At 35.2% G+C, this 27743-nt stretch overlaps 1 long non-coding RNA gene across 3 annotated transcripts in view; it reads left to right on the plus strand.

Moving 5' to 3' along the window:
• Window positions 1–16694, plus strand: part of LOC311069390 — a 26662-nt gene extending 9968 nt beyond the window's left edge. For 2 of the 3 annotated variants that reach the window (XR_014603514.1, XR_014603516.1), the window contains exons 4-5: window positions 5403–5525; window positions 9093–10682. This is a non-coding gene — a long non-coding RNA (uncharacterized lncRNA). Of the gene's footprint in view, window positions 1–5402; window positions 5526–9092; window positions 10683–16632 lie in introns of those variants that run through there. The other variant, XR_014603515.1, reaches the window with a different exon arrangement.
• Window positions 16695–27743: the final 11049 nt, after the last annotated feature.

The raw sequence follows: 27743 nt of genomic DNA on the forward strand, positions 1-27743 counted from the left end.
CAGACCGCATTCTACATTAGAATTCAACCAAGCCATGTAATAAATATATATATATTTTGGGTTTTCATTTTATGGAAAGAGGAAGTTTCCCCAAAAATGTCATTTTGAAATGAACAGAGAGTAAAGTATGACTAATTTTTGGCTGAACTGTTTATGAAACACTGTGTTATTCCAAGTGTCCCTTTATTAAGTGTTCTGCAAATCACTTTAGATACAAGCATTCGTTTAAAAAAATACAGATCTTTCTTTAAATTGTTTTCAGTTAGTTGTTAAATTATATACAAATCCGTGTCAAGAAATGTCATAAATTGCTGGCACATCTGGCACACTGGGGCATTACAGTAACACACACTGGTGGGATTTTCCCATGAGCCCTGATTCCCAAACGCTAATCAAATGTGTGGTGAATCACACTGCTGAATCAGCTTTACCCTCAGACAGAAACTGATTCAGTCAGAGATTCGCAGACGCTTTCCTCCAAGAAATATCTGTCAACTTCATTTCAATCCGCTTATCCTCCCATCCTTCCTCCAGGCCACAGGAAGTGGTTCCCCCATCATGAGCAAGACACTGGCATCTCATCCTACAGGAAACAGGAAGTGACCTCACATGCCTGAGGGAGGATGACATATCCTCAGTGTTCAGCATTTCATTTCCATTCAAATTCCAGCTCATGAACTGGAAGGAAGCCAGATCTGAAATTCTGCAGATAAGATCGCGGAGCGTTTATTTACATGTGAATGTGTGTGTGATTTCTGGTAGACTCAGGAATGTCTTATCACATTGGTATCAGTGTGTCGTTGGAGGCACAGACATGCTCATACTTGAATCTGTGATATCTGAATCACTGCAGACATGCATCATTCACAGACGCTCTTTATGGATGTTTTCACACATAGTTTGATGGTTTGATCTGAGCTGTTTACTGCTGAACACATGATTCAGGAGGAGAAGACACTGATTTACTGTCTTATTAAAGTATTAGGACCCAGTTAAACGGGAACGCTCTCACAACTTTAGCTAACGTTCTCACAATGTTCTCTCATATGAAAAAAACTTCTTCCAGTAATGTTAATAGGACCTTCGTTCAAAGTTATCTGCTCTTTAAAAATGTTATCAAAACATTAGCACAAAAACATTTACGGAATGTTTTTTCTAACATTTTTTTAAATGTTGCTAACATTCAAAAGTAACATTCTTATAATGTTTAAAGAATAGCCGCGTTTCCACTGTCGGGCCAGGGCCGGGCCGTGCTAGTGCGTGCCAGGGCCAGTCGCGTTTCCACTGTCACTTCCGGGGCTTGATCGGGGCTTACTCGGGGCCAACGGCCAGGATTTCTGGCCCGTCGAATACCTTGGGCCAAAGCGGGCCAGCTCGGGCTAGAGGAGTGGTTACGAACAGAGGCGGAGTCCACCTGAGTCGGGAGACGCCAGCGCCGGATGATTCTGTCAGCATTAAAGACTTTTAAAATAATTTAACTCGCGTTCATGTTTGAATGCCTTCTGTTTGTGATGCAAAGATATGCGCGCTAACCATTACCATAGTAAACGCTTGAAGATAAGCATAGTAAAAAAACATAGTGAACGCTTGAAGAAATCAGACCAATCATAAAGGCTATCACAGTCATGTTTTTATTTTATCTGTCAGTAGCCTACGTCTCGTCTCTTTAAACCAGACTATCATAAAATAAAGCAACTTTTTTTTCGGGAGCTTCCTCTGTTTCTCTGACTGAAAATATCTGTATGGGAGTCGAGAGAGTGCTAAAGCTCCTCAGGTCGTATTTTTGGTGGCATATATTTGTAGAAATTATCATTCTTTCTAAATGTGATGTAAATATGTCCTGTAACTACCAGATAAACAGAAACAGACGCGACTGAAGAAGTAAGTCTGTCCTCTACCTCCTCTTTCTTTTGTGAAATAGACCTAACGGTAATTTATTTCTGAGTGACTAATGTGCAATTTTGACATAAATTAATTCATTATGATCAGTGTATCACTTTTTATTGTAAACCTGTGGTAAAACATCGATGCTTGGGTTTTAAATATTCAAGTAAACAACACAAATGCCAGCAAACGGACGCTTTTATCATGTTTGTTTTCAACGCTGTTTTCAGTGATTTCTGATTAGTTTTCTGATAAAACTTCTATTTGTTGGTGAAATGATGGGTTAGTGTGACGTTGTTCCAGAGAGGCGTGTTACGGGCGTGTTTTAGTGAAGCGCTGTGGAGCTTCTGGCCCGACAGTGGAAACGCAGGCCCGGTGCTATTAGCCCGGCACGGCCCGTTTAAAGCCCTGGCTCGCACTGGCCCGACAGTGGAAACGCGGCTAATGATAGAATGGAATGTTCCCTTAACATTCACATAACAAAGAAAAAACATTTAAACATTTAAGAAACTGGACATTTTGAACGTTCTGAGAACATTCAGAAATAATGTTGTCATAACGTAATGGAAACGTTAGCAAAACGTTTTTAGAACATATATTTTTGTCAGCTGGGTAGTAGTGATGGTGATAGTAGTAGGACAGACTGTTATTGTACCAATTGTATATTTCAGCCAGTCAGAATTAAGCCAAAAGCCAAGTAGAAGTGATTTTACCATTAAAGGTTAAAGGTTGCTGTCAGTCATGATGTGATCTTTCTGATTTATTTTTTATATAAATGGGCAGCAATGGCAGTATTATAAACGATGCCAATGATCTATAAATATTTGTCTCTTATCAATATTCATCATAAACAATTAATTTGCCAGTGTAATTGCCAAAAAGTTTATTATAGCTGAATGTTTTGTAGCAATGTGCTGCAATAATATTTACGCACTAAGTTTAAATATTTACATATTTAAAAATTAAATGTAAATATTTAATAATTAAAAAAAAACATTTAATATTTAAGTACATTTTAAATATATTAACTTTAAATAAACATATCAAAATATACACAAATATCACTTTACATGTGCTTTAGTATCAACATCAAAATGTAACAAAAGATTATTAAAACAATATTGATTTAAAAAGTACTTTATTATTATAAAGTATATATATTATTCCCACATTATTATAAAGTGCTCTTTTTAAATTATATATATATATATATATATATATATATATATATATATATATATATATATATATATATATATATATATATATATATACTTTTACATGATTATTAAATGTAATAAAATACAATTTGGGGGGAATTTATTGTGAAGATTTAAAAAAAAAATGGTTATCCGATTATCGATTAATAAAATGCAACCTTTTCCATCGTATTGCTGTTAATGGTTTTTATGAAATCAGTAAGGCACACAAATATGCATTAGGTTTTTACTAGGGGTGTAACGATACCCTAATTTCACGATTCGATACATATCACGATACTGAACTCACGATACGATATTATTGCGATACTCCAAGACATATAATAAAAGGTTAAGAAAATTTTTACTGTTGATTAAATTCTAAATTTGATATAACATTGTGGGTGTAAATGAATAGGCTTGGACAATGGTGACACCAGAATAAATATATTCATGATTCTGAACCTGAAAATACAGAATTATTTTAGACGAATATGCTTGCACTCCGTCACTGGCTAGATATATTTAAAATAATGTAGGCCACTTTTTACTGGTAACATAAGACTTATAACATAAGCATTATCAGGACCCACTAATATTCCCCCATTATTATACATTATATTCAACATAATATATTGTATTTTAATGTAGTACCGACTCTGAAAACTTAAATTTTTTCTCACAGGGTAATTTTTATTTTGGGTGAACTATCCACGATACATATTGTTGCATTTTTCTATTGCGATATATTGTGACACGATATATTGTTACACCCCTAGTTTTTACCATGATTAAAATGCCACTTCACGTCATGACCTTTACACATGATTTACTGCAGACGTCAACACTGACATGCATCATTCATAGACGCTCTTTATGCATGTTTTCACACATAGTTTGATGGTTTGATCTGAGCTGTTAGTGAGCTAATAGTGGCCCTTAACCATGGTAAAACCATGGTGTTCAACGTGGAGTTTAACTGTGCCTGTGTTGACTGACCCTCGGGAGAGATCAGAGGATGCTGTTTAAACAGAACCAAACTGGGTCCAGGAAATGGCCACATACACACACACACACACTGTAAATGAGTGTGTGGTCTTATAAGAGCAGAAGGGAAACGTACTGGTGTGTGTGTGACGCAGATGGCGGTGGGTGTTTGGGGTGTTTCAGTCTTGAGGTGGGGTGATGATGACAGAGATGTGGTGGGTTTTATTAGGTTGAGAGTTATCCAGGAAATGATGTAGTGAAATCTGACTGGTCTGAAAATCACGTGAACGTCAACATGACATCAAACTCCACCCAATTCACTGACATTCCGGCGCTTATTGTGAACGATTCATCATTCCATGTTATTCCAAAGGTTTTCATAATCTTTCATAGTAATATTATAACTTGTCGCACCTCTGAAAAGGTCACTTTCAATAGTCAGATAGTTAGTTTAGCATTGTTTTAATGTTACACCAATAACAGAGAATTTTAACTAAATATACAATTGCAATTTAGTTACAGCAAAAAACAAAACAAAATAAAAGCATTAGTGTGCAACCATAAATTTAAATATAAATAAGATTAAAAAAAATATAGTGCCTCTCACATCTCATTACAATATTTTTGTGATGATGCAAACTTGAGTAGTGTGCGTATTATTTATATATATATATATATATATATATATATATATATATACTATAAATCAAATTAAAATAGTTTTCTTTAATTGAAATGAAATTGAGATCAAATAAAATATGAATATTTTGTGAAAATGTTGCCTTGGCATAACAGACTGAAATAAAATAAGTTGAAGGTTACTAAAATTATTCAAACCACTACTGAAAAAAATAATAAATTGAAGCTAAATAGAAATATTAAAAAACTAAAGCTATTGAAAATGAAAAAAGCACATGTTACCTAAATTTAAACTAAAATGAAACTGAAAATATACAAATAAAGCTAATTAAAAATATTAATAAATACTATGATAATATATACATAGCACTGCTATAACAGCAAATTTAAGAAAAATTCTTCTTTTTCTGATATAGCCATACCCTAAAACCACAAAAGGAAACAATATATCTCATCCCACACCTTTGATCGTTTTATTCTGAAATATGTCACATTAAGGAAGTGAAATTATTTTTGAATGCGGTTTCATGTTGCTCAAACAAACGGATGTTTTGATAGTGCCATGGGGACACACTGTTTACACTTTAGGGAAATCAACCTACTAAATATTCCTCTTTGCATATTTTAAGCCGGGTTAGATAATGAATGTATTTTACCACTGAAAAAAATGACACAGCTTTAATGTTTCTGCAGGAAACTGAAGCCACATTGACCAGATCTCCGGGATTCAGTGTGTGTTATCTGACGCGGACACCATTATCAGAGCTGTGAGTCAGATCACGACACCACACAAACCTCAAGACCCAGAGGTCAAAGGTTAGATATTTCACAATCCTTACAAAGGCCTGATCAGTGAATATGAACTTATTTTGTTGATGCTACAGTGTTTGTACAGTACTGTTTTGTATCTCACACTAACATGGGCAGCCTAGTTTCTCTCTTGATCTCTCATTCTTTCTCTTTTTACCTCCTTTGTTCATTCCACACATGCCAGTGTAAATGACAGACGTGGATAAGAGATGTGTGTGTGTGTTTGTGCTCATCCTCCTTAAGATGAAAGATCAGGGTCATCATTCCCAGACCCGCAGGAGCCTCATACAAACCTCAGGTGTTTGACCGTCTTCAGAGGACGTCTGTGGGACGTTTTACACACTCAGTGTTTAATCACTTAATCACTAACCCTAAATACGAGCAGTAGATATTAAGGTTGCCATGTCCACATAACAAAACTATCAATGGCTGATTAAAAATAACCCAAAAGTAGCCCAATGACCATCCTAAAACTCAAAATATGCCATATCCATACTTAAAATACATATTTTACAGTCACTGTTATGAAAACGGCTATATCGTAGTGATCATAAACACAGGTCCCTACCAGTGGCCATCCTTCACAAAACTTTACATCTAACACAGTTTTGTCATTGGTAGAATATACAATATCTCAATACAAGCATTTTTTTACAAGCATTGGGAAAACTTGGCAAACCTGGAAGTAATTGTGAGACTTGACTTAGATTCTAAAGCAAAAGCATTCAAAGCAAAGTTTAGACATTGTTTGCTTTAGTTGTAAATGTCCTTGTCATATTTCACTGCCCAGGACAAAACCATCCACAGCTAACAGGAAATCCTCTCCTGACAGGAAGTGACACGGCACACACACGACTGTGAAACAGGAAATGCACCCTGTGTACGCTCATTCACCGATTCATAATAGTCAAACACTGAAACCATGGGCGGGGCAATCGCTATAAGCAATTTATATTTAATATATAATATTTTATTTTTGAATATTTTTGATCATGATGAGAAAGAATGAATCTGTGAATCATTTATTTGAACCAACGACTGATTCATTGAACTGGACTGTTCGAAATGAATCAGACCAAATCTGATATCTATTTTTGCTACTGAAGCTTAAAGATACTATTTAAACATCTGTTTTAATTCTCTCAAGTCTGTAATAGTCTATAGGATACTTACAAAACAAATAAAAAAACATTAAATCAAAACATTAAATGTTTCCATTCAAAGTTGCGAATTGAACTTATACACAAAATTGGGATATGGCTTAAAACATTAGCAAATAAAGCAGCGTTTCCATCCCATGTGATGGAAATTGGCGCATAATGTCTAATAAAAATGGAAGTTGCTGCAATCATGAAGCCACTGTGACTTTTTTCCGTCATCATAAATGACTCAGAGCGTCAGATGAAACGCAATAAACGCTGTCATGTTCTCTTGCGTTCGGATGCTGGTGTTTGTGAACGCAATCTTGAGGCATTTCAGAACCACCAAACCAACATTTGAGATGCTGCGATGTGATTGGTCCGCTGGTTAGTCCAGTCATCCAATCACATCCTCAGATATCCCAAAATGCGCATAAAAATAGGTGGATGGAAATAAGCTAATGTTCCTTAAATTAGTATCAAAATACTGTAAACATTCAATATATCACCATATGTGTCCTATAAAACACATACACATTTGGTGACACATTGACACACTTGGTATGCAAAGGAAGCAAGGATGCCAGCAGACAGTTGATAACCTGGATATCAGCAGATAACCCTGTCTTTGAATTGAGAGAAGGAATGCACACATTCTGATAGAGAGAAGAGACACGTCATGTGACACATGACACATTTTCCACAGAATCAGATGGGAAATGACAGGGGTGCTGAGTTTTGTTTCAACATGCCTCACGTTTACAAAATTGCTCAACACAGTAAGTGTGTGTCATTTCTACATGCTTAGATAGAGCATCTCAAATAGCTGGAATAGTTCTGAAGTGTGTACAGAACACTTACCGCTCATCTCAACACATAATTAGAGATTCAGGATTGCTGAGGCCTGCATCACTATTGCTCATAACCTCAACATTATCAGATTGTGTCATGAAACTCGTCCCGGACCGTTAGTGCGAATGTGCTGGTGCTTTACTAAGTTTTCAAGCTTGTGATTTTTATTTGGTGGCTGATAACATAGAAGTAATAAACACACAGAAATTGTCTGTTGGTCTCTCTCCTGACCCAAACCTCTGACCTCTGCTGGATAAGGATGCGTTTCCTTATTTCTCCCTGGGACAGGAAAAGGCTTTTTCTGCGGAAACAGTCCCTGCGAAGAGGAAATGATCTCACTGCACCTGTGTGAGGAGGATGAAGACACACACACACACACACACACACACACACACACACGCACACGTTTCCCATGCAGCTGTGTGCAGTTAGATTTTAACAGGAAGTAAAGGAGACGTCAGGTTTTTTTCCCAGACCTTCTTTCCTCATTCCCAAAAACTGTTCAAACACGTTTGCCACAATTACCAGTAATAATTTATGAAAAATATTATTCTGTAATCATATAAATGTTATTATATTAAGAATCATTTAATGATTGTTATGCACACCAATATAACAATACATAGTATCAAATAACAATATTTACAGATACAATTATTTTGATATATAATAATACGGTATCACTTTACAATAAGGTTACATTAGTTAACTAAGTTAATGTACTAACAATGAAAAATACTTCTAAAGCATTCATTAATCTCTGTTAATGTTAATAATTTCAACATTTACTAAAACATTATTCAAATCAAAAGTTGTATTTGTTAATATTATTAACTGGATTTTATTAATATTATTAAATGTTTATAAATATTTAATAATATTAATTATAATATTAATAAAATATTAATATGTTTTAATAGTGTTAACATGAACTAACAATGAACAGTTGTATTTTTATTAACTAACAAATACAGTAACACATGTATTCCTAATTGTTAGTTAATGATTGTAAATGCATTAACTAATATTAAATAATGGGACCTTTTTGTAAAGTGTTACCATTCACTACGTTTAAAAAAAAAATTGTACAATACAATAAAATAAAAAAAAAGAATATATATATATATATATATATATATATATATATATATATATATATATATTGGTGCATAAAAATAATTAAATAATTTGTAAAATAACACACATATATATACATACATATATATATATATATATATATATGTGTGTGTGTGTGTGTTATTTTACAAATTATTTAATTATTTTTATGCACCAATCTAACAATAAATATCAAATAGCAATATTTACAGATGCATTTATTTTAATTTGAGATTTTAATACTTGACAAATGTAATGTTATTTAAATATTTTATCAGACCAAATGTAATACCATAAACTTTAAGATGTTATAAAGTGAACATGATATCAGAATTTACACTATTTACTGTCTTACTGCACATTTCTTGTTTTATTGTGAATGATTCATCATTTCAAATAATAATTACAATAGTTTTTAGCGTTTCATCAAAATATAAAAACTTTGAAATCCCACTTTCCTTTACAGGTGCTGTCACCAATCCACCATTCATCAATTCTAAGAATCAAAATTAAGCCCCACCCTACATTTTTTTCTCAGCAGTATCATGTTACACTCATGTATTTTCATGTTTCAATCATAAAAATGATTTATATAACTTGATAGTACAGTACAAACAAAAACAAATGTAATTTTTACATTAAACAAGTTAGTTCAGGCAAGATTAAAAAAAGGTAAATTCTATATTAGTACTCAATTCAAGCTTGTAGAAATTAAAGCTTGAACTTATAAGTATATTTTACTTGGAATTGTTTGCTATGTTTACAATGATTTTTTGAGTATCAAAGTTATAAAATGAAGTAAAACCTACTCAACTTTCTGATACAGGTGTTCTCATCATGCACCGGGGCATGAATAATTCATACGGTTGCATTTTTCACTGTTTTCTAGTTGTTTTATCTTTGCTTTTGTTGCCAAGTAAATTTTATTTAAGTAAAATTGATTGCAAATGCTTATTAATGTTTATCATCTAATTTAATCAATCATTCAGGTAATAATCCCCAATAATCAAAAATACTACTGCAAAAAAGATTTTTCAAAGTTTGTACGTTTTAGTCTTTCTACTTCAAAATTTCACTTTTAATTCAATGTATACTTGCCGTTTCCTTGGAAAATAAATAAATAATAAGGTGTAGGATTTATTGCTCTGTAACTGTTGTGAAATGTACTAGCAATTTCTGTGTAATTACTAGTATTACACATGCAAACCAGTCCATTCTTTTATTTCAGAGTACATGCATGACTCATAATTGGCACAGAATGGAGTGATTCATCTGCATTAGATCTTGTGATATGTTTGACAGAAATACTGAAATGCCAGTAGTTGTGACACTGTTTTCAGAAAGATCTCCGCAGGTTGGTGAAGTTGAATGACATGAAGAGGAATTTACTCAATTGCAATTCAAAGAAATTCAATAGTCATACAAGAAAGGAATTTCATCACCAAAACGAAGATTACATTTCTTTCTCTCAAATGAATAGACATTCTTCTAAATTCATCAAAGCAATTAACAGTCATCAAACCAGCTCATGTTTTCCAGTTTATAAAAATCAGTCATGCGAAATCAAAATGTGAATCTATCGATTATATATTAATGTTTGGCTTCATTTTGAAGACTTTGGGGTAAATGTTCTTTTAAATTGAATGTGATTGACATAAAAATAATGTAATTTTATTTCTTCATAATTTATGATTTCCAAGTAAATGCGTGGTCATGCTAGCCGACCAAGATGTCAGAAGTGAAATGCAATCTAATGTAAAAAAAAAAAAAAAAAAAAAGATTATTTTGCCTAGTGTTTGTGTGCTATGAATATCATTTTAGTAAAAAAAACAGGATGCTGCCTAAGGAGATAGAGTAGCTATGTAGACTGCAGAAAAAGTAACACACTAGTCTTTATATCCTGCTGTCATGTCAAGTAATGATAGTGTGTAACAGGTTTGGGAGTGGATTCAGATATTCATCATGACAGGAAAATAAATCATTCTCAGGAAGACAAGAGAAACACTGTCTATTGAAAGTCACGGTTTCAGGTTATGGATGAATGCTTCTGACTTTTTTCCCCAGAATTGCTTTATATAAACTCACAATCGCATATTATAAAGTCAGAATTACGAAATATAAACTCACAATTCTGACTTTTTTCTCACAACTGAGTTTACATCTCGTAATTGCGACTTTATATCACGCAATTCTGAGGAAAAAAAGTAAAGTCTTCCTATAGTATTCTGTGTTTACGTTGTCTTTGGAACCAAATGCTTATCAACTTATAGTATCAAAAAGTTATTTTATACACATACTGTATCCTTTAACAGGGTGGACATTGGTTACAAGTGGCATTTTGTTAGGTCTTAATAGCCCAAGCCTCAACCAATATTATTTTTTTATTTTCCTTTACAAATGGGAGATTGAAAGATTTCTACAGGCATTATTTTGAAGGAATGATACAGCGGTTGAATTCATTCATCTCAACACAATCAGGTAACTCTCTCACACAAGAATATGATCGTGAAAAAAAAATCCTCTGCAATGGCCATAGGCCACTTTCATTATTATAATACATGGCTTTAATAACTGCAGCACAGAGCTGGATACTGGCCTCATTCAGAACCCACTATTACTATGATGATCATATTCCTCATGTTTCAGGTCCTGGACTATGGCATGTAGTCTCAGAGTAGCATTGTTACAGAATCACCTGCAGAAATGCAGTGAATATATACATAGTGTGCATGCATTTTTTTTCAGTCCGGTACCATGTTAGATCAAGGTCAATTACCAATACTGTTATTAATGGAATAATTAACTTCTGGCAATAAAATGGTTTATTGAAAGTAATTTTTATAGTCCCCCTGTGGTGAAAATCAAGAATGTAATGATGTTTATATGTCTATGTGGTGTTTTTAATATGCTTTAAGACAAACCATGTGTAAATTCATAAGTCGACAGTATTGCTGAGTATTTTCTCCTTAAAACTGCAGTGAACCAAAGACAGTCTCAGAAACACGCTTTGAAATCACTGGTGTTTCTGATGTCACAAACTACCTTGTAACCAATCAGATCAACGTGTGATCGTCAACCAGTGGATCTCTGTGAGTGGAGGCGGGGCTCATTTGCATATTCATAGAACCACTTATACTAAATGAGGCAAGGGTGTCGAGTTACATTCAAGCTATTTTAAGGCATGAAGAATTTTTTTTCCAAGGAAAAAAAACTTAGACGAATACAATCTGAGTTATTATAAAAAAAATTCCTGGCTCTTCCAAGCTTTATAATGGGAGTGAATGGGTGTATGTCTTTGGAAGTCCATCAGAGTGCATTCATCCAAGATAAAAGTGCTCCACACTGCTCTGGGGGGTTAATAAAGGCCTTCTGAAGTGAAGTGATGCGTTAGTGTAAGAAAAATATCCATATATAAAACTTTACTGACTAATATAACTAGCTTCCGGCAGACCGCCATACGCATCGATTTACGCCAAAAGAGTAACCCTTGACCCCGACGCACAACGTAATGATGAACGTGGTTTCCCAGCCCTGTTTGTTTGGACCGCGAGAGGCGTCAAAGCTTACGCTACTCCTACATCTACGTCATACATCGCCAAGTGTTACTCTTTTGGCATAAGTCGACTTTCGTACGGCCGTCTGCCGGAAGCTAGTTATTTTAGTCCATAAAGTTTTATATATGGATATTTTTGTTACACTAACGCATCACTTCACTTCAGAAGAGCCCAGAGCAGTGTGGAGCACTTTTATCATGGATAGATGCACTGTGAAGGACTTCCAAAGACATACACCCATTCACTCCCATTATAAAGCTTGGAAGAGCCAGGACATTTTTTAATATAACTCTGATTGTATTCGTCTGAAAGAAGAGTGTCATGTACACCCAGGATGGCTTCAGGGTGAGTAAATCATGGGCTAATTTTCATTTTTGGGTGAACTATCCCTTTAAGTGATAAAATTATTGAGTCCAGGGGGACTTCAGGATTTAAATACATCTAAACTGCAAATGAACAGACTTCTCAGAACATGATCAATCCTTAAGAAGGATTTAACATTTAAACTTTTAACATAAGCTATTTGATATAATAATGAAGGTCACATTTAGTTTTGCTATAGTGTGAAATAACTCCAGATATTGTTTCTCTTTACACTTGATAAGTAAAGTTGATAAGTTAATACTTTTTAAAGAAAATTCTGTAAAACTTTACTTAAAGCCTTTATAATGCATTATAAAAAAAAGTTAATGCAGTATTTTTAACTTATAATGCATTGTATGGTCTCATTAATAACATTGTAATACTTATCTTTATCCATTCATTGAACACGCCTTTAGAAAGTATAATGCATTAAAACACATGACAAACAACCAATTACAGAATCTGCAAATATTATAATGCATTTTACTTTTGGTTACAATTATTTATGAAAGACATAATGCATTATAATGTCCATTATGAATATCTTTATAATGCATTATACATTAGGACTTTATGTAAAGTGTTACCGAAAATGTTACTTTTACTTTTTTAAACAATTGAATAAGTCATTGTTTAGTTATTGGAGTTATTGCTTGTCAAAAAAATCTAACGGGGAAAAAGATTACCTTATTGGAAAAATACATGCCGTAGAGGGCTAAAAAAGCAATCAAAAAAGAAAGGCTTTTGTGTTCTTTGATTTTGTGTGTGTGCGTCTTTTTGAGGCAGATGAAAGATTTATTTTAGCATTTTACATACATGAGTTCAACATAAACTCAACCTAAAAACAATAAATTTCTTCCCCCAAAATTTATGACAGGGTTATGGCGGGTTTCAGTATCCCTGCAGAAACATTTGTCTTAGAATGGCTGAAGATGTTATCAGACTTTAATTCAAAACTTGGCCCTAAATACTTCATTATATGAAACGATTCAGACCAATTCATCTGATATTTTCACTTTGTGTTCATAAGAGCCCAACAGCTGTGAACTTATTCCTCATGAAAAAGGGTACGGCTTGTTTATGCAATGATAAGGAACTTGACAGATGAGTGAAATACTCATTACTACATGCTGAAGAATGTCTCACACACACACTGAATTATTTACTGTTGTACTTTCTGTTTAAAACCTCCTGTTGAACGATTCAAGCCTAAGAAAACATGAGCTCTGTTCCGACGCCTAATGAGGCAGCATGACATGTAGCCTTAGCAAAGGTAATCCCAGAATGCATTGTGCCAAGCTCATACGTTGATGGCCAATGTTGTCAGGAAAAATGTTGACTGAAAATTAAATTAAAATATTATTTAATAGACGAACATGTGGCTAAATGGGACTACAGAGGTTGTTGAGGACTTTTAACATCATCATGCTGAACAGGTAAACTCATCAGTAACACTTTATTTCGATGGTCCACTTTAGACATTCTGCTAACTATAAGCAAGTTTGCAACTTTATGTCAACTAGCAGTCATTAGAGTATCAGTAGACTGTCTGTTTAATATCTGCTAACTCTTTATTCTGATGTTCTCCAAAAGACAATTTGCAAGTTGTCATGTCAACTTATTCTACTAACCCGAACCCTAACAGTCTACTAATACTCTAATGAGAGTTAGCTGACATGTATTTGCAAAGTTACTTATAGTTATAAGAATGTCTAAAGTGGACTATTGAAATAAAGTCATATAAATCGTATTGAAATTTGTTTGTGGACTATCAGAAATCAGTCAAAAGTCATAAAATAAACTCATACTCACTAGTCCTCTATAACAGCCTTGTCATGTTTATACTCGCTCTTGCAAACTATTCTAACTCCAACTTTACTATTTGTAGATTTTAAATAAAGATTTAAAGAGTTGTTGGAAACTGGAGACACTGACACTGAGATGTAGTTCATTTATAGCCTAACTTTAGCTTTTTACATCTGCCAATTGTAAAGGCTTCAAAATTCATAACAGTCGTGTTTATTTGTGAAGATTATCTTGATGAACAAAATGTGTAGGAATCATAAGCCAAAAGCTTATGGAAAAATCCTATTGGCTTTTTGTTGAGGGAACCAGGATGATGTTAACTCCCGGTGGCCTATTTGTGTTGCAGCCTATTTTAAAGTGCCTTTAAAGTTCCAAAATTAGGTTTCTGAACTGTTAACTACCCATATATGTAAATGATGGAAGCTTGTTTCAGCCACAGAATAAAAATAACAAAGGTAATTGTGACTTTTTATCCCACAATTCAAAAAAAAAAAATCTTTACATCCCGCAATTCTGACATTTTTTCTCAGGTTTGAGTGATATAAACTCACAATTGCAGAAAAAAAAAGGTCAGAATTGCGATATATAAACTCACAATTGCAAGACAAAAGTTAGAATTGCAAGAAAAAAAGTCAGAATTGCGATATATAAACTCGCAGTTGCAAGAAAAAAAGTTAGAATTGCAAGAAAAAAAGTCAGAATTGCGATATATAAACTTGCAATTGCAAGAAAAAAGTCAGAATTGCGATATATAAACTTGCAATTGCAAGAAAAAAGTCAGAATTGCGATATATAAACTTTCAATTGCGAGAAAAACAGTTAGAATTGCTAGAAAAAAAGTCTGAATTCCGATATATAAACTCGCAATTGCGAGAAAAAAAGTTAGAATTGTGATATATAAATGTGCAATTGCGAGGAAAAAAGTTAGAATTGTGATATATAAACTTGCAATTGTGAGAAAAAAAAGTCAGAATTGCGATATATAAATGTGCAATTGCGAGAAAAAAAGTTAGAATTGCGAGAAAAAAAGTCAGAATTTCGATATATAAACTCGCAATTGCGAGAAAAAAAGTTAGAATTGTGGTATATAAACTTGCAGTTGCGAGAAAAAAAGTCCGAATTCCGATAAATAAACTTTCAATTGCGAGAAAAACTGTTAGAATTGCTAGAAAAAAAGTCAGAATTGTCAGATGGAAAGTCGCAATTATAGTTTTATTCCATGTGGAAACAAGCTTCCATAAAAATTTCATCACTAATGTGTTTTTGTAATTTTTAAAAGCAGTCAGCATAGAGAATGCTTTGAAATATACAAAATATACAGTTAAAGGAACTGTTTATTAACTCACCTTTACATTTACACCTTTACAACCCTCATGCTGTGAATTATCTTCTGTGGAACACAAAAGCAGACATTTCTCTTAGGAATATACATTCTTCTCACGTTTAAACAGTGACTGTTCACACTTTCAGTTGCTGTCAAACAAGGACCAAAAACTCCATGAAAGAGCCATAAAAGTAGTTCCCGGAGCCTGACAGGACGTGGTCACCATGAAGTGTTGTTGCATGTAAAAGTGGAGCATGTACATCTGTAAGAGCTGTCATAACAACACGGAGGATTTTCCACTACAGTTCACTTCCAGACCCTAGATGGACGCAGAGAGAAAGATAGTGGCCTTCGAACGTTCCTCCGCTGATTTATTTTAATTTTTTCACAGAAGTCTACAAAGAATCTGTTTGGGAAATTCATCAATGCCGTTTTCTCTTGCGTTCAGAATAATGCAAATATCTCAGGTGTGGTTCGCAAAGTTTTAATGGTGACAATTATTAATGGTGAAAATTACAGTGCTTATATCTTAATTTCTTCATTTTAAACCATCAAGCTTTTATTTTGGCAAGCATGTATAGGCTGAATGCATGGATTTGTGACCAGGATAAGATGCAATATGGAATAAACATTATAACAGAGGAGCTGCTACCACGCAGGCTCATGAAGGAGATATTCTACTGTTTTTGAGAGTGTAAAATGAGTTTTGAACTGTCGAGGGCTCTCTGGCTCTGGATATTGATATAGTGACTGGAGACGTGCAGGGTGTTTACACTGAAAAGAGTGAAGGGCTGGTCAGACTCATGGGTTTCTTGCAGATGCCCTGACTGTGACGTCACAGACGACTGTTGACTGCATTCCAGCTGTGCGGTGCTTCATTCTCTCTCTCTCTCTCTCTCTCTCTCTCTCTCTCTCTCTCTCTCTCTCTCTCTCTCTATCTCTCTCTCTCTCTCTGGCAGCTGTGAGATCTGGCAGCGTGCCGCCTTCGCAGACACACACTCTGGGTGGAACAGATGCGGAGAAGAAGAAGAAAACAGGAAAGAGAGGTAGAGCGTTCGATAGAGAGGTGTAAAACAAACGGCTAACGATGTTGAAGACAGCATCCTAACGTAAGAGTCGATCTCCGTCAGAGTGGGCGTCCTCTAAAGTGTTCACCCAGAAAGAAACGATTCACTCGCCCTCATGTCATTCCAAACCTGTTCATTCTTTTTCTGTGGAACACAAAAGGAGATATTTTGAAGAATATACATATAAATGTTTTGTTTTTTTTTATATAATTTTTTTTAATTAAAAAACTCAAAAACATCATTTATTTTAATACTTTCTCATTTGTATTTATTTGTTATAAAAGCCACATAAGAAAAAACTATGGAAGGCCATTTCTGCCACATGCTTTGGAAAATAATAATTATGACATAAAGTCGTAATTATAAGATAAAAAACATGATATATTATGGTATAAAAACTCTCATAATTTTGATAAGAAAAAAATGCGTTGGTAAATCATGCATTTGAGATAAAAATGAGTCATGTTAGTCAGATTGAAAGTCAAAATTATGACTTAAAATCTTCTTTATGGAATGAAAATTTGAAATTATGACACAGACATAAAATGTTTAAATCATGACAAAGAGAAAACGTCAGAATTATGAGATAAAAAGTTGAAATTAAGACATGAGAAATTATGATTTTGTCATAATTATGACAAAGTCTTTTATTTGATAAATAAACATACTATGGAAAAATCAAAAGTATGAGATTTAAAAGTCGAAATTATGAAGAAAAAAAATAATTTATGAAATGAGAAGTCAAAATAATGACAATCACCAGTTGAAAGTCATAATTATGGCATCATAATTTTGCCATAAAGTCATATTTGTGACATAAAACGTAAAAAAATAATGACATCCTAGTTGTAGCCATGACATAAAAAGCCGCTCGCAGAACATGTTGCGCCGGAGTGAATCCTGATCGCTGAACACGGCATATTTTCTGCCTTTTTTTTTCTTTCGCCAAAAAAATCTTTTCGTCTGATAATTTTCGGCGGCCGAAGTTTCGGTGCATCCCTAATGTTTTTATCTTATAATTTCGACTTTATTATGTCACAATTTAGATTTTCCAAAACGTGGCAGAAATGGCCTTCCATAGTTTTGTAATATGAGGACCCGTAAATGCCTCCTTTGTGAAGCGCGTGACTATTTTTGGTGCCTTTTCCCTGCCTTCCAGACTGACTGTAACATGAACAACTGTAATTATATAGTATGCTGTGAAGAAGCCGTTCATCAATTGGATGGCGTTACTTAAAGAATATGTGCTTTCAGTGAACAAGTCAGTGTTTCTTGTCTGAACGAGTGACGCTGAATGAGTGTGAATGAACTGAACAACTGTCTTTATGAACAAACTGAGCGGACAGAGCGTGTTGTTCATGAAGGAGGAGGAAATAACACAATAGATCCTCAATGAAGCTGTTTTCCTCAGGAGATCTCCTCTGAGTGACTCCAGCATCAGGAGTGGAGGATGTGGGCTATATTGAGGTCTATTGACTGTGGATGTGTGTAGTATCCCACAGGAAGGTTCGGATGGCCACTTACTGTCTGACTGTAGGTGGTTAAAGCTGATGCATTGTGGGATACAGAACCAGCACTACCCACATGGGGTCCATCCATTTGACATGGAAGTAGAAAAGAGAGGACCCTAGAGGTTCATATGTGTGTGTACTTTATTTATGGTTAAATGAGGCTGTAGAGCTGCAGTGATTATCTTGTATCTCATGATGAATCTCGTATTGATCTGTAGGAAGAGTAATAACACTGATACTCACCCAGAGCTGTGGTGTTGAATGATGAGGAAGAAACACTGAGTGGATGCTGACTGACTCTTCCCTTTTCTCGCTTTCTTTCTGATTGCGTTGCTGGAGGCCACAGAGTCACTGTCAAGAGAAATGGATTTAGTGACAAGCATTATTTAGCTGTAATGTATCAACTTTCCATGAGTGGCGAGATTGATAACAAGTGATGTGTGCTTCTGTTATGTTTTTTAAGTCATTTTAATTGCTTAATTACTTAATATATAACATTTTGAATACAAACATACATATTATATTATACAAACGTTGAAATGTTGAAATAAATTAGTACTTTTATTAATCAAAAATGCATTAAATTGGTCAACAGCGCCTGAAGAGATTTTTAACGTTAAAAATCCTTAACGTTTTAATAAAAATAAATGTTTTATTATCATATAATTAATGTAAAATATATTACAAATATTACATATATATATATGTATGCTTTATAAAAATATATTTAATGTAAAATATATATATTATAAATATTAATTTAATATAAATAAATATGCTTTATAGTAATATAATAATGTAAAATAATATATAATATATACAGTATATAAATCCAATTTTCTATGAATATGCATTTTACGTAAACTCAAAACACACTTTATCTTTATTTACTCTAGATGTTCAGACAGCAGTGTGTGTGTGTGTGTGAGTTTGCAGCTGCATGTGTGTTTGTCTCTCTGGACATTAGAGCAGCTGTTAGTGTGTGTGTGTTGCACCAGGAGGAGGCAGATGGACCAACACACACCTTACTCTGGTACTCACTGACATCAGGTACACTGTCTGCTAACACACACAACTATTCCCTGGTCAAAATTTATTTTATTTATTTATTTATTTCGATCTCCATTAGCTGCACACGAGCAACTACTCTTCCTGGAGTCCATGCAATCCAACATGCCGCAAAATAAGCATGGTTTGATTGATCGGATGACAAAACGGTTAGGTCACCTGTATTAAAAGCTCTCCATTTGTGCAAAGTTCACTGGAAGTGGATGTTAGACATAAACCAGAGCTCATGTGCTTTTTATCACACCATAGCTAAGTCTAACCGTTCAGGAAAACAAGGAATAACAGGGATTGTTTAATTCTCAGGCTGCATGTTGAAATAATGGCCAAATAATGCAGTCAGTGGTGAAACTAGTTTCCATGCGGTGAGGGACTGGGATCGCCCCATCAAGAATTCTCCATCCACACACACACACACACACACACACACACAGATCTGGCACAGAGCGAGTTGAGCTGTGTATTGAGTGATTTACTACAGCAGTGCATTTCTGTTAAAGTGCGGAGGGATTTGAGGAGCGCCGGGGGAAGTGGAAGGAATGATGAAGTTTGAAGACAAACATGAGAAGAGCATCAAAGAGAAGAAGACAACCACTGCGTTACTGTACTCACTGAACACTGCAGTGTACACTAGATACCCTAGTGAGAAAGTAGCACGCGTTAGCATAATTTTAAAATAAAGAATATACTTAATTGCAAACTGAATGTAATGTTTACACTTCATTGCATATTTAAATTTCTATTAAATGCAATTAGTTGAAGTGACCCACTTATGTAGGACTTAATTTATATGTAATTTAATTATTACTTCTATTATCTGTTGAAATATGGTTAAAGTGTACATCGGAATGTTATGGCAAGCTTAAGGTAAACCAGGTGTGTTGAATTCAAGTACTTCAAATGCTTTAGTTCATCAACTTCTTTAAAGCATGATAAAAGATTATTAAAACATTTCAAATGTATTTTATGGTACAACTTTTAATTTGACATTACAAAGAGTACTTTTTAAAAGTGTACTTAAGTGTGTTAAGAAACTATCGTGAAAGTGTGCTTCTTTAAAGGGATAGTTCAGCCAAAAATCAGATTGTCATAATTTACTCTCCATGAAGTTGTTCCAAACCTGTACAATTTTCTTTCTTCTGCTGAACACAAAAGAAGATATTTTGAAGAATGTCAGTAACCAAACATTTGATGGATCCCACTGACTTCCTCATACTATGGAAGTCAATGGGGTCCATCACCTGTTTGGTTACCCATATTCTTCAAAATATCTTATTTTTTGTTCTACAGAAGAAAGAAACTCATACAGGTTTGAAACAACTTGAGGGTGATAAATGATGAGCATTTTTAGGTGAACTATCCCTTTAAGTACACTTAAGTAGCCTTTTTATTTATGAAATATATTATCTGCAAGAACGAGTGTACATTTAATACAATTAAGTGCATTTTTGTTTCATAAGGGTACTTCCTGCTACTTTGCATACTCCGGCAGTATGCAACTGTAAACAGTAATGCTGTGGTCACATGACCTCATGATATTGAGCATAAATGGCGTCATCACCTTGAAAAAAAAAATCTGAATCACAGATGATATTGCTTCTAAATCATTTGTCACAATTGTAAATAAAGTAGAGTGCATTGCAATGTGGGATACTCAACAACTAGGGCCACTACTGACTAGAGGGAAGGAAAATACTTGAAGAGTAATTCAAGATAAGGGGAGGATTCAGAATGAAATAACCTCAGTAGTTGAGCTATTCAGCAAACGTCCTTGATGTAATGGAGAGAAAACACACGACAGGACTCGACAGCTCCGGTTCAGTGAGAACCATGTAAGGGCCGGTGAAGTGTGCCGTTCACTTGAGTGTGTGTTTAAGGAACAGCGATTCAGCATAAACACGTCTGAAAGAAAAAGCAGAAGTATCTGTGTCCTTTGCTATGCATGCCTTTTGAATATGAATCTGTCACAGTTTATGACAACACGAGACAAGGCAAATAAATCTGGTAAAGCTCTTGTGTTAGCGAGGCTCAGTGCTGGAGAGTGACTAACTTAAGCGTAGTGGCACATGATGCTAGTTCAGCTGCTTTCAAGCTTTTCCAGCATATGCTAGAGAGACAGAAATGCTGCATCGCTGTTTTTATGTCACATGATGATGTGCATGCAGACGAGTGAACTGAAACAATATTCAAATACACTATCGTGAACTATTTCCTTTACTATGGATGTTTGAGTCAGTGATTCACTTATTCACTTTTTGCACTTGATTTTATAAATTATGGAAGCAAAGCTGAATTTTCAGCATCAGTGTCTTCAGTGTCACATGATCCTTCAGAAATCATTATAATATGATGATTTGCTGCACTAGAATTTTTTTTAAATATTATTATCAAAGATGAAAACAGTTGTGCTGCTATATGTGTGTGTGTGTGTGTGTGTCTGTGTGTGTGTGTCTGTGTGTGTGTGTGTGTGTGTGTGTCTGTGTGTGTGTGTCTGTGTGTGTGTGTGTGTGTGTGTGTCTGTGTGTGTGTGTGTGTGTGTGTGTCTGTGTGTGTGTGTCTGTGTGTGTGTGTGTGTGTCTGTGTGTGTGTGTGTGTGTGTGTGTGTCTGTGTGTGTGTGTGTGTGTGTGTGTGTGTCTGTGTGTGTGTGTGTGTGTCTGTGTGTGTGTGTGTGTGTCTGTGTGTGTGTGTGTGTGTGTGTGTGTGTGTGTGTCTGTGTGTGTGTGTGTGTGTGTGTCTGTGTGTGTGTGTGTGTGTGTGTGTGTGTGTCTGTGTCTGTGTGTGTGTGTGTGTGTGTGTGTGTGTGTGTGTGTGTGTGTGTGTGTGTGTGTGTGTGTCTGTGTGTGTGTGTGTGTCTGTGTGTGTGTGTGTGTGTGTGTGTGTGTGTGTGTGTGTGTGGCATTCTCACCAGTTCCTGTAGCGGCTGTGGTTGACAGACTCTGCTGGGTTTATCTCTGATGCCAGCAGGGCCACATAAACACTCGTCAGCCATCAGAGTCTCATCCAGCGCAGATGCAACACAGTCCTGCATTCCTACACACTCCTCCATCACTCTCTCCGCTGTCTGCTGAAAACACAGACACCCTGACTGACAGGTCAAATATACAATCCCACAATCCCCTGCTACTGCCATGTTTCAAACTCACCTTATCATTTTCATAAGGCTCCAGAAAATGGCCCCAAAAAGCATTTTCAGTGGCACCGAAATCATACTTAAAAATGTATGAATGTCACTGCATTAGATATTATTTAATTCATAATATTAATTTAATTAATTAAACACAATGAATGAGAGCTGCGGCTAAGGGGACTTTTTTTTTTTTGCAATTTTTAACGTTTTAATTGATTACATATATTAATATATAGAAAATAGTTTCTTAGGTATGTCACTGCACTGACACTATTGGATGAGAACAAAACTTGAACTTAATTGAGCTAAATAATGACATTATTATCCTCTATAGAGCTTGTTTCATAACTGATGAACTTTGCAACGCTGACATTGTTAATGATCTAAACTGAACCAACATTGATCCAAACTGAGCTAATGACACTACTGTCTTCTGTAGAGCTGAAATTGTGTTTTAATAATTGAACTTTGCAACTAGACTGTTATTTTCCTGTTTATTTGAAGCAGCATCGAAACAATCAGTGTATGAAGCGCTATAGAAATAAAGGTGACCTGACTTGACTACCGAATTATAAAACAATAGTCTTGCTGTTTAAAACGAAGATGCTTCAAATAGTTTTTTGGGGTTGCTGTCTCAGCATCAAACAGAAAGAAGAAGTGAAAGCGACCATGTGAATGCCAGTTCTTTTGGCAGAGCCTCAAAGACCCAGTTTGCTCAGTGCCTGACGCCTCCGGCTGACACAGGCCGCTCGCAGACTTCATCTTCTGGTGCATTGCACAATGACAGGCCCATGTTTAAAAATGACTGAACATTATTTATTGACATGAATTCCTTGCTGAGGGTAAATGGGCCGTGCTGTCGTAAGGTATCAGCCAAGCTTCGTATCACCGTGGGAAAGTTTCACTCTGAAACACCTGCACCACTATCACAACCTCACAAACAGGTACACACACATAACACCGAGTCTGTTAGAATACAGAAACAAAACCACACTGTATATTAGCATAGCATAGCATAGCATAGCAAGCAGGCATTCCCTATTTGATGCGATTGCAATGAGCCCCTGGGTTATTTCAAGCTGAGTTAGCTCTCAGTGTCCTCTGACATGCGGAAGGCTGTATTACCAGAGACATATTATAAAAAACAAAACAAACAAAAAACAGGAACAATGATTTTAAAGAGGACCTATTATGCTTTTTTTTACATCTTCAACTTTCTTTAGTGTGTAATGTCGCTTTTTGAGCATGAAAAAGGTTTCCTCCAGCAGGAGTTCTTCTCTATATCAGCGTCACTGTTTCTGAACTCCCTGAAATGCCTCCATTGTAGTCTTGAGTTTCTTCCGGAAACGTCACAATATTCATCATTTAAATAATTCATACGCAACATAAAGGGGCGGGGCCTGGTTGAGTTAGTGAGTATTTTGCTGAAACTCACGGTTATGGTAAGAGGCGTGGCATTTCCCAAACACACTCAAAGCGCTTGACCAATCACAACACACTGATCCAGCCGACCAATCAGAGCACAGTGTGCTTTCAGAAGGAGGGGCTTCATAGAGACAGGAACTAAACAGAGCGTTACTGACAGACTGGGAAGAGAGGTGCTGCAAAATATGTGAAAAATAATGTGTTATTGAACATTTAAACATGAAAACCTATTCTAGTAGACACCAAAAACAAAATCAAGACCTTGCAAAAAGACATAATAGGTCCTCTTTAAAAAATATCTTGCAAAACATCAACTGATAAATACAGAGGTTTAAAAGTAAATTTTTGTTTGCACAGGATGTGTTCTTGTGTTCAAAACTGCTCAACGGAGCACAATGAAATGGAACAGAATGCAGAGGTCTCAAAACGGGTTTTTATATGATAATGCGGCGTGCATGGTGTGAAATGTTCTAACACGCAATTAAAAAAACTAACACATACGTACATAAAGCAATCATGGTAATCAAGAATGTGAATGTGTGAATTGCCATGTTAAAGGGGTCATATAATGGTACATGCACTTTTACAAGTTGATTGTACTGAAATGTGTGTTGGCAGTGCCTGTACACAACCATCATAAAATGATAAAAATCCATCCAGTGTTTTTTTTTAAATCTTCTTATATGTTTCCTCCTGTCTCAAATCAAGCTGTTCGATATTGTGACGTCACAATATCGACGCCCCTCCCACGATGGCTGATTGACAGCAGCGTTTCAAACACAGACCCGACCGGCGCGTTCATTGTTGATAGCTGGAGTGCAGAGCAGAATGGCGTCTAACGATTGTGGTGTTCTGTTCTTGGGTGTAATAACGAACACAGCAGTCATATTGATGATGTTTCTAAATCCGTACAGCTGAAGACGCAGTGGCTGAGTTTGTTTTCGAAGGGAATATTCCCCACGATCAACGTCAATGCTGTCATGTTTGCGCAAATCATTTCACCAGACTGCTTTACAAACGAGGGACAGTATAAAGCTGTTTTTGCTAAGAAGCTGCTCCTGAAAAAAGGATCAGTACCAACTATTCGTGTTCCTGCTGAACCTCCAGAAGAACAAGTGAGTGTAACGTTTTATTGACCTTTATATTAATCTTTATATTAATCTTTGCAAATAGCTTGCACGCTTCACGATGAATGTGGCTATTTTTACACTCAGGGTACATTATGGCATGTTTTCTATGTACGACGTTCTCAATATAATTCATAATCCCACGTTTATAATGAACAACACGTTATGGTTTTTGTATTATTATTTTAAACGGTGTACGCACAGGACAGAGGGGCGGGGTGAGCAAAGCTCATTATCATTTAAAGACACATGCACTTAAACGGCGTGCTGAAAACAGAGCTGTTTTTGACCAGGTAAAATTAGTGTTTTCTTACAATACTAATGAGAATTTTTAATTAAAGTATATTACAAACTTTTAATTTAGACCCTAAAGAATCATATTAGCTTGTACAAAAATGACATTATATGACCCCTTTAAGTGTTAAAAAGTGCACTGGGTCATATCAAACTAAATGTTGGCTATTATATTGTTCAAAAGTTTGGGGTTAGATCAGTAAAATTATTTAAATATTTTTGAAAGAAGTCTCTGATGCTCACCAAGACTGCATTTGTTAGATCAATAATACAGTAATATTGTGAAATATTATTACACTTTAAAATATTTGTTTTCTATTTGAATATATTGGACAATGTAATTTATTCCTGTGATGCAAAGCTGAATTTTCAGCATCATTACTCCAGTCTTCAGTGTCACATGATCCTTCAGAAATCATTCTAATATGATGATTTGCTGCTCAAGAAACATTTATTATAATTATCAATGTTGAAAACAATTGTGCTGCTTCATATTTTTGTTAAAACTGAACTTTTTTTTTCAGGATTCAAAAGAATAGCATTTATTTGACATAGGATTTTTATGTAACATTATAAATGTCTTCACTGTCATTTTTGATCAATTTAATGTATATTTGCTGAAAAAACAAAAACAAAAAAAACATTACTGACCCCAAATTTTTGAACGGTATGTATTTATTTTTAAAATCAATGCGCAATGTACGATTGGATCCGGCGTTTCCAGCATGGGAGGCTCGCGCCTCGTGAGGCCAGAGGAGTGAGGATTACTTGCACAGCTCTTTACAAGCTGAAGAACAACAGAAAAGAACTAAAGAAGAACTAGACAGAACTATCCAGACAGACAGAAAGACAATGTGATACTACAAAGAAAAGGAAGGGAAAGTTAAACTGTCAGAGAAGTCCATCTGGAACTCAGACAGTAACAGTTTAGTCTTTAGAAACAGTTTAATCTCTCTCTAAATCAGAGATTAAAATGAGGAATTGACATTTTATCCCCCCCCCCCCAAAAAAAAACCAAACCCTGATACACTTCACTGACATCAAATGCCCCCTCTAACCTCTCCTATCACACTAAAAATGCATTCACATGTCAAGCTGTTTGAACTGAACGCGACAACAAATGAAAATTGAGAGCGACATTTTGCAGTATATCTTGTTTTGTGTTTCATGGAAGAATGTCATACAGGTTTGGACAATATTGGGGTGTAAATTTTTATTTTATTTTGGAGTGAACTGTTCCTTTAAGTATATTCACACAAGTAGATTTTAGGTCGGTGTTGTATTCAACAATTTCTCTCAGAAATAACCTAATTTTTTTATGGGGACTTTTTTTGGTCTCCATGAGGAAAACAGCCTAGCCTATAAATCATTAAATAATGTTTTTTGAAAATGTACAAATGCAGAAACTTTTCTGTGGTGGGTAGGTTTAGGGGAATATACAGTTTGTACAGTATAAAAATCACAATATCTATGGAAAGTCCCCATAAAACTAAATATGTGTGTGTGCATGTTTGGCATGTTGTGCATGTTGTGTACATGTTTGGCAATACTTGTGAGGGCCAAATAAATCACTTATATCGAGAAATATTATAACAACCAACTAGTGAGGACATTTTACTAGTCCTCAATAGTTAAAAAGGCTTATGAATCAGACTAAACATGTTTTTAATTCTAGTATTTTGCACATATTTCTGTTATAGGCAGGTTTAGGGGTAGGGGTTGTGTTAGGCCATAGAAAATATAATTAGATATAAAATCAATGGAAGTCTATGCAATGTCCTCATTAATATAATGAAACAAACGTGTGTGTGTGTGTGTGTGTGTGTGATATTGAGTAGGATGTTTTCTTTTCTTTGTAAGTGTCACCATTATTTGGTTGAGCTCCAGCTGATGATGTCACCGGCTGTGATATTTGAAGCTGGTCAGCAAATTCAGCAGAACCAGCCAATGACAGCACAGGTATGCAAGTGGACCTGGTGATGTCATAGAGCAGATAATGCAAACAGTGGAGGAATCAAGCGCTCTGATTGGTCATGAGACTAACTGTGGCTCCACAAGAGAAAACAACCACCCAAGTGCCCTAATCCTGCTCTTCCCTAAATCTCTCTCTGTGTGTGTGTGTGTGTGTGTGTGTGTGTGTGTGTGTGTGTGTGTGTGTGTGTGTGTGTGTGTCCTAGCACAATGTATACTGCATTGTGACTTTTGCTGGATGCCAACTGTGTGATACATAAACACACTTTTGCCATTCCTCACAGTAAAATAAAGATAAGCGGAAACCATGTGTGTAAAGTGTTTTAAAGTCAACATGAAATCCAAAAAGTCCTGACAGTATTTATAGTATTTTTTTTAAAATAGAAAAAATACAGAAACTTTGCGTTCGTTCACAAAACCTTTTGAGTTTCTTGGCGGAACGCAAACGTTTTTGCGAGCGAACGCAAAGTTTCTTGGGGAAC

The sequence above is a fragment of the Abramis brama genome (genome assembly GCF_963993115.1).
Source record: "Abramis brama genome assembly, chromosome: 19".
NCBI lineage: Eukaryota > Metazoa > Chordata > Actinopteri > Cypriniformes > Leuciscidae > Abramis > Abramis brama.